This window comes from Diorhabda sublineata, chromosome 5, assembly GCF_026230105.1.
Source record: "Diorhabda sublineata isolate icDioSubl1.1 chromosome 5, icDioSubl1.1, whole genome shotgun sequence".
Classification (NCBI taxonomy): Eukaryota; Metazoa; Arthropoda; class Insecta; order Coleoptera; family Chrysomelidae; genus Diorhabda; species Diorhabda sublineata.
In genome coordinates, this window is record NC_079478.1 from 20654709 (window position 1) to 20670672 (window position 15964).

Here is a 15964-nt window from a genome sequence, read left to right on the forward strand (position 1 = left end):
GTTAATTGTTATATTAGAAAATTAAATTAGTTTGAAACTTGAACGAAAAAAAAATTCTTAACGTATTTATGCTTTTAATATGTTGGTATTTAGTTCTATGTTAAAAGTTCTGTCATAAAATTAGTCTCAGTATATGTGGAAGCTGATCACATCTAAAGTTTTTATTGTAAAGAATTTTTATACGATTTTGACGGCAGTTTTTGATGTACACTTTATTTGATTATTTTACACTTATTTCAAATAAAATAATAAAATTTTGCTACTGCCCCACATATTTTCGGTAAATAGAAAATATTTTTCCATATAAATCAACCTTTTTATCAGTGTAATTATGATTACGAAACAATTTAACCATAACGTTGTTTGTTTCGTCTAATAATTTAGTTAATTAAATCAATTATATTGTATCAAATAAATACAATTTATAAAAGCTCTCTAATTCATTTTAAAGACCTCCAGGACAATCTGTATAACAATCTCGATCACCGTCTAGGATTGCCATGTAATATCAGCTGTTCAGTCGCATGGCCACGACATGCAATAAGTTGTGACGTCATAATTCCATCGAAACGTATTCAGATTAAGAAGTAATTAATTATTTATATCAAGTAAAATACGGGTTTAGATGACAATAAATTTAAGAAATCTAACATCAAACTTAAAATCAAATGCAAATTTTTTCACTTCTACTCAATGCGGTTCTAATTCACGTTAATGACGTTTTTATAATTTATTCTATTCGTCTATCAATCAAACATTGTAGATTTCTTTAAATACTTAAAAAAAGGGCGCTGCTTTTGACGCATAGTGTCAGCTGGTGGCACGTGGCGATTAAAAGAATAAAAGTAAAAGGGATTTTAACGGGAGGGATGGGGTATGCCTCGTCGGCGTTCGTGGGATTTGAATTAAATGTAAATCGAGGGGTTTTATTCCCACCCTTTGTCGTATTCAGTAGCGTACAGATTTATTAGTTCGTCTCTCAATATTAATATTTCTAATAAAACTGTGAAATAACGATAACCTTATACAGTCAATAACAATTGAATTGAAAAATTACTTACGCCCTCTACAATCAATAGAAGTAATTAGCACGCTTATTAATGAAATAAAGTTTGAATAGAAAATGGCTGACAAAAATTTAAAATAATAAACCGACTTTGTTTTATTTTAAATATTATAAATGAACTCAACCTTTTCTCAATATTAATGTTTAAATAATATTTTTAAAACTTTCAAGTGAAAGCGATAGTCAGTTTCATCATCGCCGCTCACATAGAACATTAACAAATTGTCAGAATCAAAATTATGACGTAATAAAAATGATGGACGATAACATCCAATTCTCCTTTACTTATTTTTATTTGTTATATATTATTGTGAATTGTTTCATATTAAGATTTAAGTGCTTTGTCAATAAGATTTATTTCGTTATATTAATGAATATTAAAAGAAATATTCGTAATTTAAATACCTACGCCATCTAGCAATATTTTTTTGTATCTTTACAAAAATGAAATTAGCACTGCACTGCCCTTATTATGCAATTGGGGTTCGTAAACTAGAAACGCGTTTCGTAAGTCTGTCAACATTGATTTTATTCTATAGTAGATTAAATAACATCTACAGATGAAAACAAACGTAAAGAACGTTATGTTTTTATTAATAAATTAATTTAAATAAAAAAAGGAAGAAGAGATTATCATTAAATAGTAAATAACACAAATTGTGTTCTGTAATGATTGTTATCGGCAAGTAGAGACATCCATTATAATATCGATTGACTCGGTCGTTGACAAAAGGGAAAGGGTAAACTTTGATCATAAGAGGGAATCAAAACATTAAACATGTAAATCGATTTTTGTGTGATAGGTACGGCGAGAATTTTAGAATTAGAGAATTTAAATTACGATTCAGTGGAAATTTTTCTGTTTGTTTTATTGCAAAAAATATATTATTACTATGGTTCTCGTAAAAAAAATAAATTTGTTAGTTCAAATTCGCTGTGTAAATTAATTTGTAAATTAGTTTATTAATCCGGTATGGTCTGGAAGCTTTGATATCTGGCTTTCATCCAGGAGGCTCAGGTTCGGTTCCCGGTACTGCTTTTAATCAATCCATGTAAGAATTCAATTTTTGTCGATATTATCACAGTTGTGATGAGAATATATTTTTTCTCGATATTTTCGTTCAATGTACAATTTTATAAATTTAAAGACGTTTATTCAAATTAATAATTCAATCTATATGGGGTGTTATTTATGAGAAATAAATTATTTTTTTTAAATTATATCAAAAAATGACAATTTTAAAAATAAATTTTTAATTTTTTGAAGAAAATCATATTACTTAGTGTGATCCGATATGGTCTAGTGGCTAGGATACCTGGCTTTCACCCAGGAGGCTCGGGTTCGATTCCCGGTATCGGAAAAGTGTTTTAGACCAGTTTTTTATGTTTTCATTTCATATCTTTTTGAAAATTCTTTTATTGAAAAAATGATAAGTCCTTTATTTGTATGATACTAAAGATTATGTAAAATATGCAAATAATCGTTATCTAATCAGAAAAAAAAATATTTTGCGTGTATATATCGATATCGACCACCTGCATTAACATAAGATAACCAAAAAAAATTTTTTTTAAGTGTGGATTTTCCTAGGGCTCAAAGTAAGTGTTCTAACCCATAAAAATTGAAGAAGTAACTAAGATATGTGACCCAAAGTAAGGCAGACAAAAAAAAATTTTGTTTGAGGTAATACTTACCTATTCCGACAAACAATTAATTAATTATTGATATAATATTCAAACGTATCATTCACGTCTATTAAATCCTGTACAAAAAAAAGTTCCAACCTTTTTCAAATAATACCCATTTATGAAAATAAAAATTGTACACTGTGTATCCTCAACTTTTACACCCGAACACTACATTAACACTAATAAGCAGTAAAACTTACCAAAATCGGTAGTGCCAGACTTGCAGACGCCACACTGTCTGTTCACTATGTGAACGTCGCGACGTTAACGGCGCCCGTTGCCACCCCTTGCGCACAATACACCTCCCGCACCCTCGAGTTTCAACCCCGCGTGTTCCCCGCCATCGAGATCTATCCCCACTTCTCGATTACCGGACGACGCTATTCGTCACTGGATTTTTTTTACTAGATATATGTTACAGGGATTTTTTTTGCATTTTTTTGGAAATTAATGAAGGTTTTGGGCGTTGGTTAATACAGTATTGTAAATCATGAATAAATATTGATAATATCTAAATATAATTCCACACTAAATCTAGATACACACTTACTAACCTCACTTTACGTTATAACAAATATTTGTTTAATAAAATACAAGATCAGTTTCATATAAAAATACGAAATAATTAGTAAAAACATATAGTGAACGGTAAATAATTATATATTCCTGGAAACTATTTCATTAATAGTGTCTAATGTCACCCTAGATGTTTAATTTTTAAAAATATTTTCAATTTGTTATACCACGCCTATGGAAAGGAGGAATTCCAAACATCCACTTGACACACAAATTTTGTTGTAAAAAACTAAGCAAACGAAATACAAAAAAATGTTATATTCTCTTAATAGAATTAATTTTTGCATTATTATATCCCTACTGTTTCTAATAATTCTTCATAATAACTTACCTGTGATATCTGTAGAGCACATAACCTCAACTAAAAAAAATCATGAAAATCACGTTTTTCTTTTCACGCACTTTCCTGATGAAAATCAGGTATCTTAGTTGCAACTGTCGAAAACTGATAGTAAGGACTCAGTGGGATGGATGAATGTAGAGCAAAAACCAAGTAAGCATCGATTTTTGATAAAGCGCTTGCGTAATGATAGAGCGGGAATTCGAAAAATGGAAAACCGCAACGTACGGGGTAGGTCTTTGTTACTTTTATAATATATCTAATCAGAATAATTAAATAATTTTTCATACTAAATCTTGTATCTTGTACATTTTTTGTTTTCGATTTATAAGATTTATATATAATTGTTAATAATACTAAAACTTTAAAGGTGGTGTTATCGAAACGGAACTCTCCGGAACGTCGTTCCGGTACTTCCTTTTTGGACAGGAACGCGTTCCGGAACTAAAAATGATTTCTTATAACGAGAATTGGCTGATGTATTGAAAAAAAATAATAAAAAGAATTGCTGATTTTTTTTTCAATTTTTGACGAATTTTTATATGTATTATTATAAACAAGGGTTTGAACCGAACCGGAACGAACCGGCTTGTTTTTCTGAACCGTGAACCGGAGTCGGTAACGTTCTTTTCTGCTGAACTGGAACTCGAACCGAACCGAAACAAATACGTGAACCGGTTTTTGAACCAGTTCAACGGGAATTAAACTTTATTTATAATAAACATTAGAAGAAAAAAATATAAAATTTTTAAAAAGTAAATATTTCAAACATAAATTGTAACGCAAGCGGCCCACGGACGGTACGTTACTCTTCCCTGGTGTAGTATTTGCCATACCCAATAATGCTAAGAATTTTTATTATACATTTGTTGTGAGCTAGAATTTCCAGTATTGGTAAATGTTTTAAACTTTATTGCCACACAAAACTATTGTATGCATTAAAACCTTTATTACATATAATGTAATAATAAGATTAATAAGTACTACTGTTAGCAAAATATTCTATGCTACCTAAGTCAAAGAGTCGATTAAAAAGTGTTAAATGCATTTACCAGGGACGGAGCAAATGTAATGTTAGGAGTGGCTACAAAATTATTGAATAAATTTCCAAAAATAATCACGTGGCACCGTTTAAATCATCGTCTGGAGCTCTCTGTTAACGATGCTGGCACGGAAGTAAATGATATTAACCATTTTCACATATTTATGGATAAATTATATACCATTTATTATCAATCTCCTAAAAATCAACGCGAACTAGAATCATGCGCGGAAAATTTGGGAGAAGAAATTAAAAAAATAGGACGTGTTTTAGGAATAAGCTAGTTCTTTCAAAACTGTTAATGCAGTTTGGCAAAATTTAAAATCTCTTGCTAAACATTTTCATCAAGCCGCCACTGATGAAACTCGTTCAAAAACTGATCAGAGTGTATAAATTGGTCTAAAAAAATATATCATGTCTAAACAGTTTATAATTAACTTGGCATTAATGTTTGACGTTTTGTATGAACTTTCCATCTTGTCTAAAGACGTTAAAAAAGGAAACAAACTCATAGAAGCATCAGAGGCTGTTCAAATGATTAACATTAACTTTAACGGATAATAAAAGAATTACTATTATTAACAAAAATCAATTCCTTTTAAGTCTCATTAATAATATGACTAGAAGGCCACCTACAGAAAATGATTTGAGTACTACTACTCCAACGGAGTGGCCAGCAGATATTGAAATTGGATATGGAGAAAATGAAATCAAGTCATTATGCACCAGATTTAATTTAACATCACCGATGCAATGTATCAATGCGTTTATCAATTATATTGATACTGGAGGCAAAGTAATTCCTGAAGATGTAGAAATCTTAATTCGATACATAAATATTGTACCTTGCAGTTCGGCAGAGTGTGAGCGCGGATTCAATATTCAATATGTATTATTTTAAATGAACAAAAAAATAGAATATTAATTGGAACGCTAGCAAATCTTTTATTTATAAAAATGAATGGCCCACCACAACAATTATTTAAACCAGATGATTATGTAAAAACTTCGTTAAGGTCTCATCGTTCAGCGGATGACAACAAAACAAGGAAAATTCAACCACAAGATCCTGAACATAATCCTATTTGGAATATTTTATAAACACCATTGGTGTTTTCATGTATTGTTAAAAATATTTGTGCAATATTGTTTGAGTATCTACTATGCGTATTTTATAATTTTATAACTTGTTAACTAAATTTTATTAAACGTTCATATTATTGTATTATTGTAATAAATCTCTCCTCCCCGTCGTTCACAAATTTGGGACATGAGACTTAAAAAAAAACGTCGCCACCAGGATTATCATGGAAAATCAAATTACGCACATGAGACCGCACAGATCAGCCGGCTACCCAGGATCGGCCCAGTCTACATAATTATACATCCGCGTTCCGGTAAAAAAAAATTAGCACAACACCACTGATGTTACTACATATATCATTGATACTAGATACGAATAAATATTCATTTTATAATTAACTGGAGATAATATTGTGTGATAATATGGATAAAACATTGATAAGTAATTAGTTTGATAAGATAAAGATTATTGATAATATATATGCTGTGGAAAATATACGGAGCATAATTGTAAAATTCTGGAGTCAATCCTCTGTAGTATAACGGTCAGTATCCCCGCCTGTCACGCGTGAGACAGGGGTTCGATTCCCCGCCGGGGAGGGATTTTTTTAAATTTTAAACAATATATTTTTTAAATATAGTCCTTATTTTCTAGAAATCCTAAAATCCCAATTAAAATTGGTCAGCTTTACAGACAAAAAATAGTCATATCGTTTATTATTTATTTGAAACTAAAAAAAATATATCAATTACTTTCTGATCAAATTTCTTTTAAATCAAATTTATGTTCTTTATTTGCATTTTTACTTATATATTTAAATAAATCAAAATCTCCAGTATAACAAATATAGTTTGACTCCTCGAACATAGATGGCGGTAGCCTCGTCTTCATACATATTTCTTAATATTTTGTGATAAGTAAAAGAAGCGAAGAATTGATAGTATATGCAGAAAATTTAATTCTATTGACACATTGAAAGTTTCATAATTGTATTTAGTACAATTGCGATATCTTTCATATGTTACTAGCTATTCTTATAGTGCATTGTTTTAAAACATAATTATAAATCAAGACTTTCTCAAAACCTTCAGGATGTTAGCGACAGAAAAGCTCGAAGCTATGAAGTGTGGATTGAGAAATGATCAAAGAATGCATAGTTGCAGTAGTCGAAAAAATGTGCCCTGAAAAGGTAAATTAAAGGTAAAAAACCTTCTATGGACAAACTTGAAATGTATTACAACAGATGGAGGCAAAAACATGAGTAGGAAAGATAAGGGAGTGGTCGCTCTTGTGTCAATGGCTGTAGAAAATGACGGTGCTCCAAAAGCATTAGTCTTACATTGTATCAATCATCGACAGTCTTTGTGAGGAAAATGTTTGGATATGTCTGAAGTTCTGAAACCAGTCATATCAACTGTTAATTTTATCAGATCTTTTGGGCTTAATCACCGACAATTCCGACAATTTATTGAAGAAATTGGAGAAAATGACTTACCTTATAATACTGCCGTAGGTTGGCTTAGTTGTGGGAAAGTTCTTCAGCGCTTTTTTGAACTTCGAGCAATGATCGAAATTTTTATGAATGAAAAGCATCGCCCTCTTACTGAATTACAAAACAACGCATGGCTATGAAGTTAGCATTCTATATTGATTTTACAAAACATGTGATGGAACTGAATTGAGATTGCAAGGAGAAAACCAGCATCTTCCTGATTTATACACTAATATCAGACCATTCCGGAAGAAATTGATACTTTTTCAACTAAGAAGTAAATGTTTTTCACATTTTAAAAAAAGTGAAATATTCAGCCACACCAATGAGACTGACTATTGTCAGTGGAGAATCTCAATTACATAAATATCATTAGTATTTATTAGTTATTATATACTGAAGTTAAATTTTCTGCATATTATAAATGTCTACTCTGTTACAATTCTGTGTTTCTTTATCCAACTTATCACAAAAACAATAACAATAAGCCTACAACAATGTTATGAGTAGTTAGCCCATGACCATATCAATGTAGATGTCATATTAATAATTATGCAACATAAAATTAGAATACTTCAGTAAACTAAATTTAATTTGCTATAAAAAATATGTTCTCTAAAAGGAGTTTTCAAGTATGCTAGCTCTCCGCGGGCCGGATGTGGCCCTCGGGCACTAGTTTGGAGACCCCTGCTCTAGAGGCAAAAAAGAAGCAAGCATGATGAAACTTCCCTAATTTATGAGCTCCATTGTTTAATCCATTTTATTTTTTACACAATTTTTGCGAAAAAATAGTATTGATACGTTGGTATACGAGATATTTATTTTATAAACGAAATTAATTAGATTGATCAGAAAGGAAACATCAGGAACATTTATTTCTGGAAAATCTATTCTTCTAGTGCTATATTGAATATATACCGGATGCAATCAACAATTATTGGTGATTAAAATCCGATTTTCGTCGAATATTGGTTCTAAACTTTAAAATTTAATATTATAAACTTACATGTCATAAAAACATATCAATGCTGTATATGAATTATGATAAAAAATTCTATTTTACAGTATACCGTAAAAAATTATCAATACTTAAAATTTTGGAAAATAGAAGTGATTCCGATATAAAATTTTGAAAACCCATTTGTACAAAATCAACTTCTCCCATACCATGACTAGAAAATAATTTATGTTTTTATTAATTAAAGCGCCCAACTGATCAGTTGGGCTTCAGAAAAATTCGTTATAGACTCATTTGAGTTGCTCCTTCCCACGGAAATCTTTAGTAAAAGGCGAAAGATTTATTCGCTCTGAGGAGAAGCCAGAGTAATTTGTAATGGCATCTATGCTGTACTTTATATATATTCCAACTTGACCACGAGAACGGCGTAAGGTCCGCCACCTATCAGCGATAGTCCCAACGAGTTCATGTAATGAAAACTGTAAATGTAACTAGTTATCAACATTTCACTTAGTTCACACTTAATTCTCACATTTCACATAGTTTGTAAATGCTACATAACGTCGATAATGGAGATTTATATATTATTTTTAATGAATGACTTACTATATTTATGATTATATACTTATACTGTGAATGAAATGTTTGTCAACAATAATACAAATCATTGAAATATCATATATTCAATATTAGAATACGATTTTATAACTAAAAATATGAGTTTTATTTATATTGGTTAATAAAATAATTAATATTACAATTAGTATATGCGTCAACAGACATCATATCGATTAATATTATACGTACGGTGAACAAATATGTCTAGACTTACTTCATGTATATATAGGTACAATATAAAATGGAATTTATTTACACCCTCGCTCAAACAGCACATATTAATTCCAAATAAATGATATTTTTAATCGATGAAAGGGTTGCGCTCCGATGGACGCGAGATATGTGCATAAAAACGTAATTCGGATTTTAATGTCCATGGAAATTGGTTGGAACGTAATAACAAAAACCTGTTATTTTATAACTGTTATCATTTATATATCATTGTATTGTAGAATAATTTTTGGTTTAAGAAGCCTTTAATAATTCATGATGATCATTGATGAAAAACGTAAAGAAATAGAAACATTGGGTCTATATGTAGATATACAGCGTTAGTTATTATTTTAAAAATTTTAAACTGTATTACATCGTTCGAGTATATTTTCCATCTCTATAATTTGAGTTTGTTACGTAAAAATATATAAATTATTCAATTAGGTTTTAAAACCGGTCAAAATACAAATAGAATCCTAAATATATCAAAACTTTATTATTTTTACCTGTTTCAACAACTAATTTTTGATGATAAAAAGCGACTTAATAATGAATATTACCATCTGTTAGTTTAGTGATACGTCATAAATCCAAAGCTAGTAGATTTAAATATTTAGCTTTAACATCATTTTAGTCTCATAAATATATATTATCATTTTATTCCACAAATATGCTTCATTCTTTTTTACAGTGATACTTATCATCAATCTGCCCATTTAGAAGTTTATATCTATGTTTTCAACTGATAAGTAATAAAAAACAATTGTCGATATTTCAAAGCCGGCAACGGTGTGGGTTGTCTCGGTAACCTTGATCAGTGCTCCAGGCAGGAACGAAATCCAGTGCGGTCGTCCTGGCAACCCATTCCAGTATTTCTAGTTTCCATTTTCCACACCCTTTCACGCCAATATAAATACAGGGTACTGGTTAAAAATAAATATCACAATGCTGATTGTGTTTATATTGTATATTAATAAATAATGCCAACAAGAATTAAACAATAATTTTAAGATATTAGAGTTGTGTGTAGATTGTAGTCGACGCAAATATAACAAATTGTAGTTTACTAGTATGAAAATATAATAACATACAAAAATTTGTAAAACTAAGCTTCTAAAACTATTCATCAGTAAACGGAACTGTCTTAATCATCCATTTCCTAGGCCGAAATGAAAATTAATAACCCCTACAGTTACCATTACTGCAGATGGGTTGTTAATAATGTTGATAGATGGCGACCGTTACGTACGTTATTCAGCTTCGTTACAAAGTTTCTTGATATGTGATTATTGCATGTTTTATTATTCACTCTGGAATCTCCTCAAAGCGATTAAATCTTTCGCCTTTTACTAAAGATTTCCGTGGGGAGGTTCAACTTAAATGAGTCTAAAAAAAATTTTTGTCTGCCCGGTTTATAATTACTGGGCGCTTTAACAAATCAAAACACAAATGAAAGTAATATTTAAATCCAACATCATTTACTCCGAGATATAATTGGATTTGAATATTTTAATCATGTTTTTAACTTTTAAACTCACTGATTAATAATATCAGTCCTCACAATGAGTTTAAAAAAGTGATTGCATCATGAATGTATGGTACCAACTTTTGCTGGAACCTGTACATCAATATCCATTAATTCTCATTTTTAAGCACGAATAAAAAGCGTGGTGCATTCATTTCGATAAAAGCAAATTTCAATAGCTCAATAAAGTACGCTTTTGTTCACCAATCAGATGATTGGTGTTTGACTTTAATGTACGCAATTTCAATATTATATTTTATACGTTTTAGCGAAAATAATTGAAGGTTAGTATATATGGGTATTTATTTTTACACTTTTATTGGTACTAAAATAAAATGAAATATAAAAATAATAGAATAAGAATTTTACTAACTACGAAAGTATCTTACGAAAGTATATTTACGAATTAATCCTCGGTAGTATAGTGGTCAGTATCCCCGCCTGTCACGCGGGAGACCGGGGTTCGATTCCCCGCCGGGGAGGACTTTTTTTAACAAACACTTTCTATATCCATATTTTACAAAATTTCATTCCGAATTTATCGAATTCAACAATTTATTAAAAATTATTTCGCAGCTTTGATAACATCAATTGATTGTATACGGTAACTATAGATGGTGTTTGTATCATACACCTAATAGTTATGTGATAGAACGTATGTAGTAATACTTAGGTAGATTTCATATTTTGAACTCTGGGTTCTCCTCAAAACGAATAAATCTTTCGCCTTTTACTAAAGATTTCCGTGGGGAGGATCAACTCAAATGAGCCTATAAATATTTCTTAAGAAGCCTGACGAAAGTTGGGCAAGTATATTAATGCAAACAAAATTGACAAATATTAGAATTAAGAGGTAAATGATTAGTGTACATATAATTTGTTAATGTTTGGATTTTATTACATGAAAAGAAATCATAATTATTCTTTTTAAAAAATGGAATTGATAAAGAGAAAAACTATATTTTATTGATAATATATGGAATATATTATTTGAAACGATTTAATTAAATATTAGTTCATCATCTTTATTATATAGATTTCAAAGATTTTACAAGCTCTTCTCGCAAAATCCCTTTTCAGAGTCCTTATTCGTAAACACTTTTAATTTCCGCATTCTATTCCTGTTTCCGATGTTTATCGACTGAGCGCTATCCTCCTATTTTACCAACGCCGTTAATCGGGTTGCTGGGTCTCGACTTATTTCGAAATTTCACATCCGTTGTCTTTAATGCTCACTATCTCACTAAGGAAATTGCCTTAGAAAAGCATTTAACTACTGTTTAATTAAAAACAGTAGTTAAACGACACTAAACGATGTGCTCAACAGCCAGTTAAGGTGACTTTTTGAGATTGAGTAAATAAAATTAGGTAGTAGGGAAACGTTTATTTCGCCTAGGAAATGATTTTTAATTAATTGTATTATGAGGGAAATTGTAAGCACGTGGTACATTTTAGTAATAATTTTTAACGATAAATATTAAATTTGAAATTAGTGGCGGCGTCGATCACGCAGTGAAGGCATGTCCAACAACTAGACAGGGTCGGATTCAGGATCAATTTATTAAAAAGTTATAATAATAATTGTTTGTTTTTTGGTTCTATGGGGGTATAATTAGAGATTTTTAATTTAATATTAACATATTTGACTTTAAATAAACCTTTTAATTTCATAATTAAAGCATTTATTCAAATTTCATTTTCTTCTAGTCATAATTAGCTTTATGAAATTTGAGATTTTCATGATTTTTTTATTATTTGACGAAATCGAATTAGTGAAATTTCCAAGTTAGTTGATATGAGGAAAAAGAACGAAAATCTTCTTCATGCATATAATTTTGATGTTAAAAAAGTGGTCTTCGTATCCTATCTACGGTATAAAGTCCATTCAAGACAGCTTATCATTAGATTAATGATAATATTTGTATTTTAAATCTATTTCATTGTTTTTATTATTAAAATACTACTACCCGCCACTGAGTTGCACCTTATGGCAAAATTCACAGTCTGACGTCATAATCCTGGAGCGTTACCATGGAAACCATCTAGGGATTTTATGTTGCAATCCATCTTGTTCCTTTCATGTCTGTTGCTTGAATTTCATTGTCTCTCTCATTCTACTTTGGAATCACTAATTGATAAACAGCATATTGAATGAAAATTAGCACGAAATATGGATAACAAAACGTATTTTAAGTAAAGATTTTCATTTTATCATAAAATAATTTGATTTCTATTCACAAGTGACGTACATTGACAACCTCCATCTTGTGAATATTACTTACAGTTGCATATGATACAAATACACATAATTATTCATATTTTCATTTAGCTTCTTATTCCGTAGACTTTTTTATGTTTATGTTGTTTAATTTAAAATTACTTCTCATTAAAATTTTGCTTTCAAAGCGTGTAAAAAATTGACGTATTTACCTATTTTGTTATATGTAACACTAAACAATAATTATATTTTACCAATCCCTGTAAAAATTAACGAAATTTTCATTTTAATTTTAGTATACGTAATGCCATCTATTAAACGTAGACAGCATTAGTAAGAAATACGAAACATTCGAAGGTCATTGTGATTATATTTATAATTTGTAAAATATCTCATTTATATGCTTTCATATTAAATCGGGTCATTTATTTTTAGATCATAAATATTGTGGTTAATTTATGTACCACCAAATCTAAATTGAATCAATAATTATTATTGTATTAAGCCCTTAGTAGGTATACGACATAATAATAGAGGTAGGTAATTTCGAAAATAAAGAGTTCAGTAAAAAAATGACGACTTTTCAATACTTTTGAGTATTATAAATCGATTTCAAAAGGAAACGTTGTTGAAAATATTTTATGTGATCGATAAAATTTTCTATATAAATTTGAAATCAGAAAATGAAAACTTATTGAACAAATATAAATTTTGTTCAGTGGAAAGGTAGAAATTACGTTAGAAAAGCGAGGAAAACTTGGAAAAGTTCGAGAAGCTTTTACCACAATATAAATTTTCGTTTCTCTTGCTTCTAAACACAAAAAAAGTAAAAAAAGAATTTTTTTTTATAATTTCACTCATTAACCACTACTGTTTATAACTATAACTAGAATTGAGGATGTATTTTAAAACAACAAAAGCTATTAATTGATGTTTTTTTATAAAATTTAATTATTTTATCATCGTTTTGAACAAAAAAATTACAATGACACTTCGAATGTATATAATTTGTATTAAATTATTATCCGGTATGGTCTAGTGGCTAGGATACCTGGCTTTCACCCAGGAGGCTCGGGTTCGATTCCCGGTACCGGAAATTTTTAGTAATTAACTCATTCACAATCTTAGCAAATCACTTTTATTTTACCTTCGAATTCATTAAATATATGATTTTTTCTTCTCACAACAAGATATTAGTATTTGAAATAGATTCAAAAGAAACTTAATAACTGCTAGAGCGAGGGTCTATTTGGGGTAGTCAACGTGTGAAGTCCTCTTGAAAATCAGTGCTGATGCTGAACGTCCCGTGATGCATTCGCTCGGTCCCTTGCTATAGCAATCCCAGATCAATATAATAATGAAAATGCCTCCAAAACATTTCTACTCCCGCAGTTGCCACATCTTCTTCAGAAATACAATTGTTTTTATAAATATTGAAAATAGTAATTTTGAAATGAAATACTGAATATAAATGTTTAATTTACTTAATATATTATATAATTAAGTAACCATACATTATATAATTGTATAATGAATAAACTTCAACGATCAGAACAATTTGATGTATTATGACCTATTACTAAAGCAAACGTATGTATTGTATTGCCGATATTTAGGAATGTCAATATTTATTTTCTTGTGTCCAGATAAATATCAATTGACGAATAAATTTCTTTGTACATAATAGAGCTTTATTTAACGCACTCTATATGACTCACAATTCTAATATTTTCGATAAGTAATGTAATTTATATATCAATTGCTGTATAATTGGTTGCATACCATTGAATTATATTATTATATTATCTGATATAATTATCTTATTTACAGTCGTTAAAGTATTTTATTTTAAACTTGGCAACGTTGCTATAAAGACTACGCCCTGGTTCTTAAGCTATGCTGATGAGGATTGTTCTCTTCTGCGACCTAATATCCCGATCTCAATTAATAAATAAATTAAATCACTTAAGGGATTCTTTGTGTGTATTTATCCAGCGCTGAATATAAGGACATAAAAATACATTTCCGAAAGGCTACATTGTAAGAATAATTTATAAGCATCAAAATGCATGATTTCTAAATGGAATATATTGAAATTAATATTCAAATCATCAGTGAAAAATCCATATAAATATCTGTATATAGAATGTAATTATTTATTGTAATATTACAATAATTTACTTATAAATATAATACAACATGTATTAAAAATGAGAAGTAGAGAATTTTTTCACTTAAATTTCAATACTAAAAGTGAGTAATTCTTCAAATTACTTATTAAATGATATTACAGCAAATTTGAAGTAGTAAGTGCCCTCCATATAATAGTAGCGAAAACATGAAATATTCATTCATTTTTCTCAAAATTATGTCACGCCATTTTTATTCCAAATACTTTAACATAATCAAAAGTTAAGATCAAATGCTATATGTGTGGAATAAAATGACGAAATTACGGTTTATTATATATAATTAAATATTATAATACCTGAGTTTTTTTATATTTGTTATTACTTGAAATGAAACTAATTGAAGCGACACCTGGTTATTTAGAGTCTAAGCTAATGGTTCGTTCATGAAGAATTCTATCAAACTTACATTCAAATTATGTTGTTCTATTGAATATTTAATACTTAGAAAAACTTTTGCTGAAATAAAATAGCTAGAAAAAGAAATGATTATTTGAGGCTCAATCAATAAGAAATGTAGCTCTCCACAACCAGATGGCAATACGTATTTTTGTATACGTAGAAAATAAAATATATTAAAAACGTGAAGGGGAGAATAATTAATACTTTAGGCAAATCAAATTATTAAATCCTTTATTTACATTATCTATGGTATTGATTTTTATATATTTTTGCTGAATTTAGTTGAAATAAATGTAACGTTATGTATATTTATATAAAATTCTAGTTTTGAAATTATTTTATTGGTTGTCAGGATGGCCGAGCGGTCTAAGGCGCCAGACTCAAGGTAAATCCTTGCCTGTTGTTCACAGGTTATGAGCGTTCTGGTCCACTCTGTGGGCGTGGGTTCGAATCCCACTTCTGACACATACATTTTCTTTTTTTCTACATTTAAAATAATAATAAAAATAACACTTTCTAATACGAAACTTTAATCAATATAATATACATCAA

General features: G+C 29.4%; 7 non-coding genes across 7 annotated transcripts; 6 read left to right on the forward strand and 1 right to left on the reverse strand.

The window, feature by feature from the left end:
• Positions 1 to 2355: 2355 nt before the first annotated feature.
• Positions 2356 to 2427, forward strand: Trnae-uuc (transfer RNA glutamic acid (anticodon UUC)). The gene has a single exon. It is a non-coding gene; the product is annotated as a tRNA-Glu (tRNA).
• A 6068-nt stretch (positions 2428 to 8495) lies between these two features.
• Positions 8496 to 8616, reverse strand: LOC130444770 (U5 spliceosomal RNA). The gene has a single exon (XR_008909987.1). It is a non-coding gene; the product is annotated as a U5 spliceosomal RNA (small nuclear RNA).
• A 1767-nt stretch (positions 8617 to 10383) lies between these two features.
• On the forward strand, positions 10384 to 10506 carry LOC130444769 (U5 spliceosomal RNA). The gene has a single exon (XR_008909986.1). It is a non-coding gene; the product is annotated as a U5 spliceosomal RNA (small nuclear RNA).
• Positions 10507 to 11013: 507 nt separating this feature from the next.
• On the forward strand, positions 11014 to 11085 carry Trnad-guc (transfer RNA aspartic acid (anticodon GUC)). Its single transcript has one exon. It is a non-coding gene; the product is annotated as a tRNA-Asp (tRNA).
• Positions 11086 to 11292: 207 nt separating this feature from the next.
• Positions 11293 to 11412, forward strand: LOC130444771 (U5 spliceosomal RNA). Its single transcript, XR_008909988.1, has one exon. It is a non-coding gene; the product is annotated as a U5 spliceosomal RNA (small nuclear RNA).
• A 2433-nt stretch (positions 11413 to 13845) lies between these two features.
• Positions 13846 to 13917, forward strand: Trnae-uuc (transfer RNA glutamic acid (anticodon UUC)). The gene has a single exon. It is a non-coding gene; the product is annotated as a tRNA-Glu (tRNA).
• A 1842-nt stretch (positions 13918 to 15759) lies between these two features.
• Positions 15760 to 15877, forward strand: Trnal-caa (transfer RNA leucine (anticodon CAA)). Its single transcript has 2 exons — positions 15760 to 15797; positions 15833 to 15877. It is a non-coding gene; the product is annotated as a tRNA-Leu (tRNA).
• Positions 15878 to 15964: the final 87 nt, after the last annotated feature.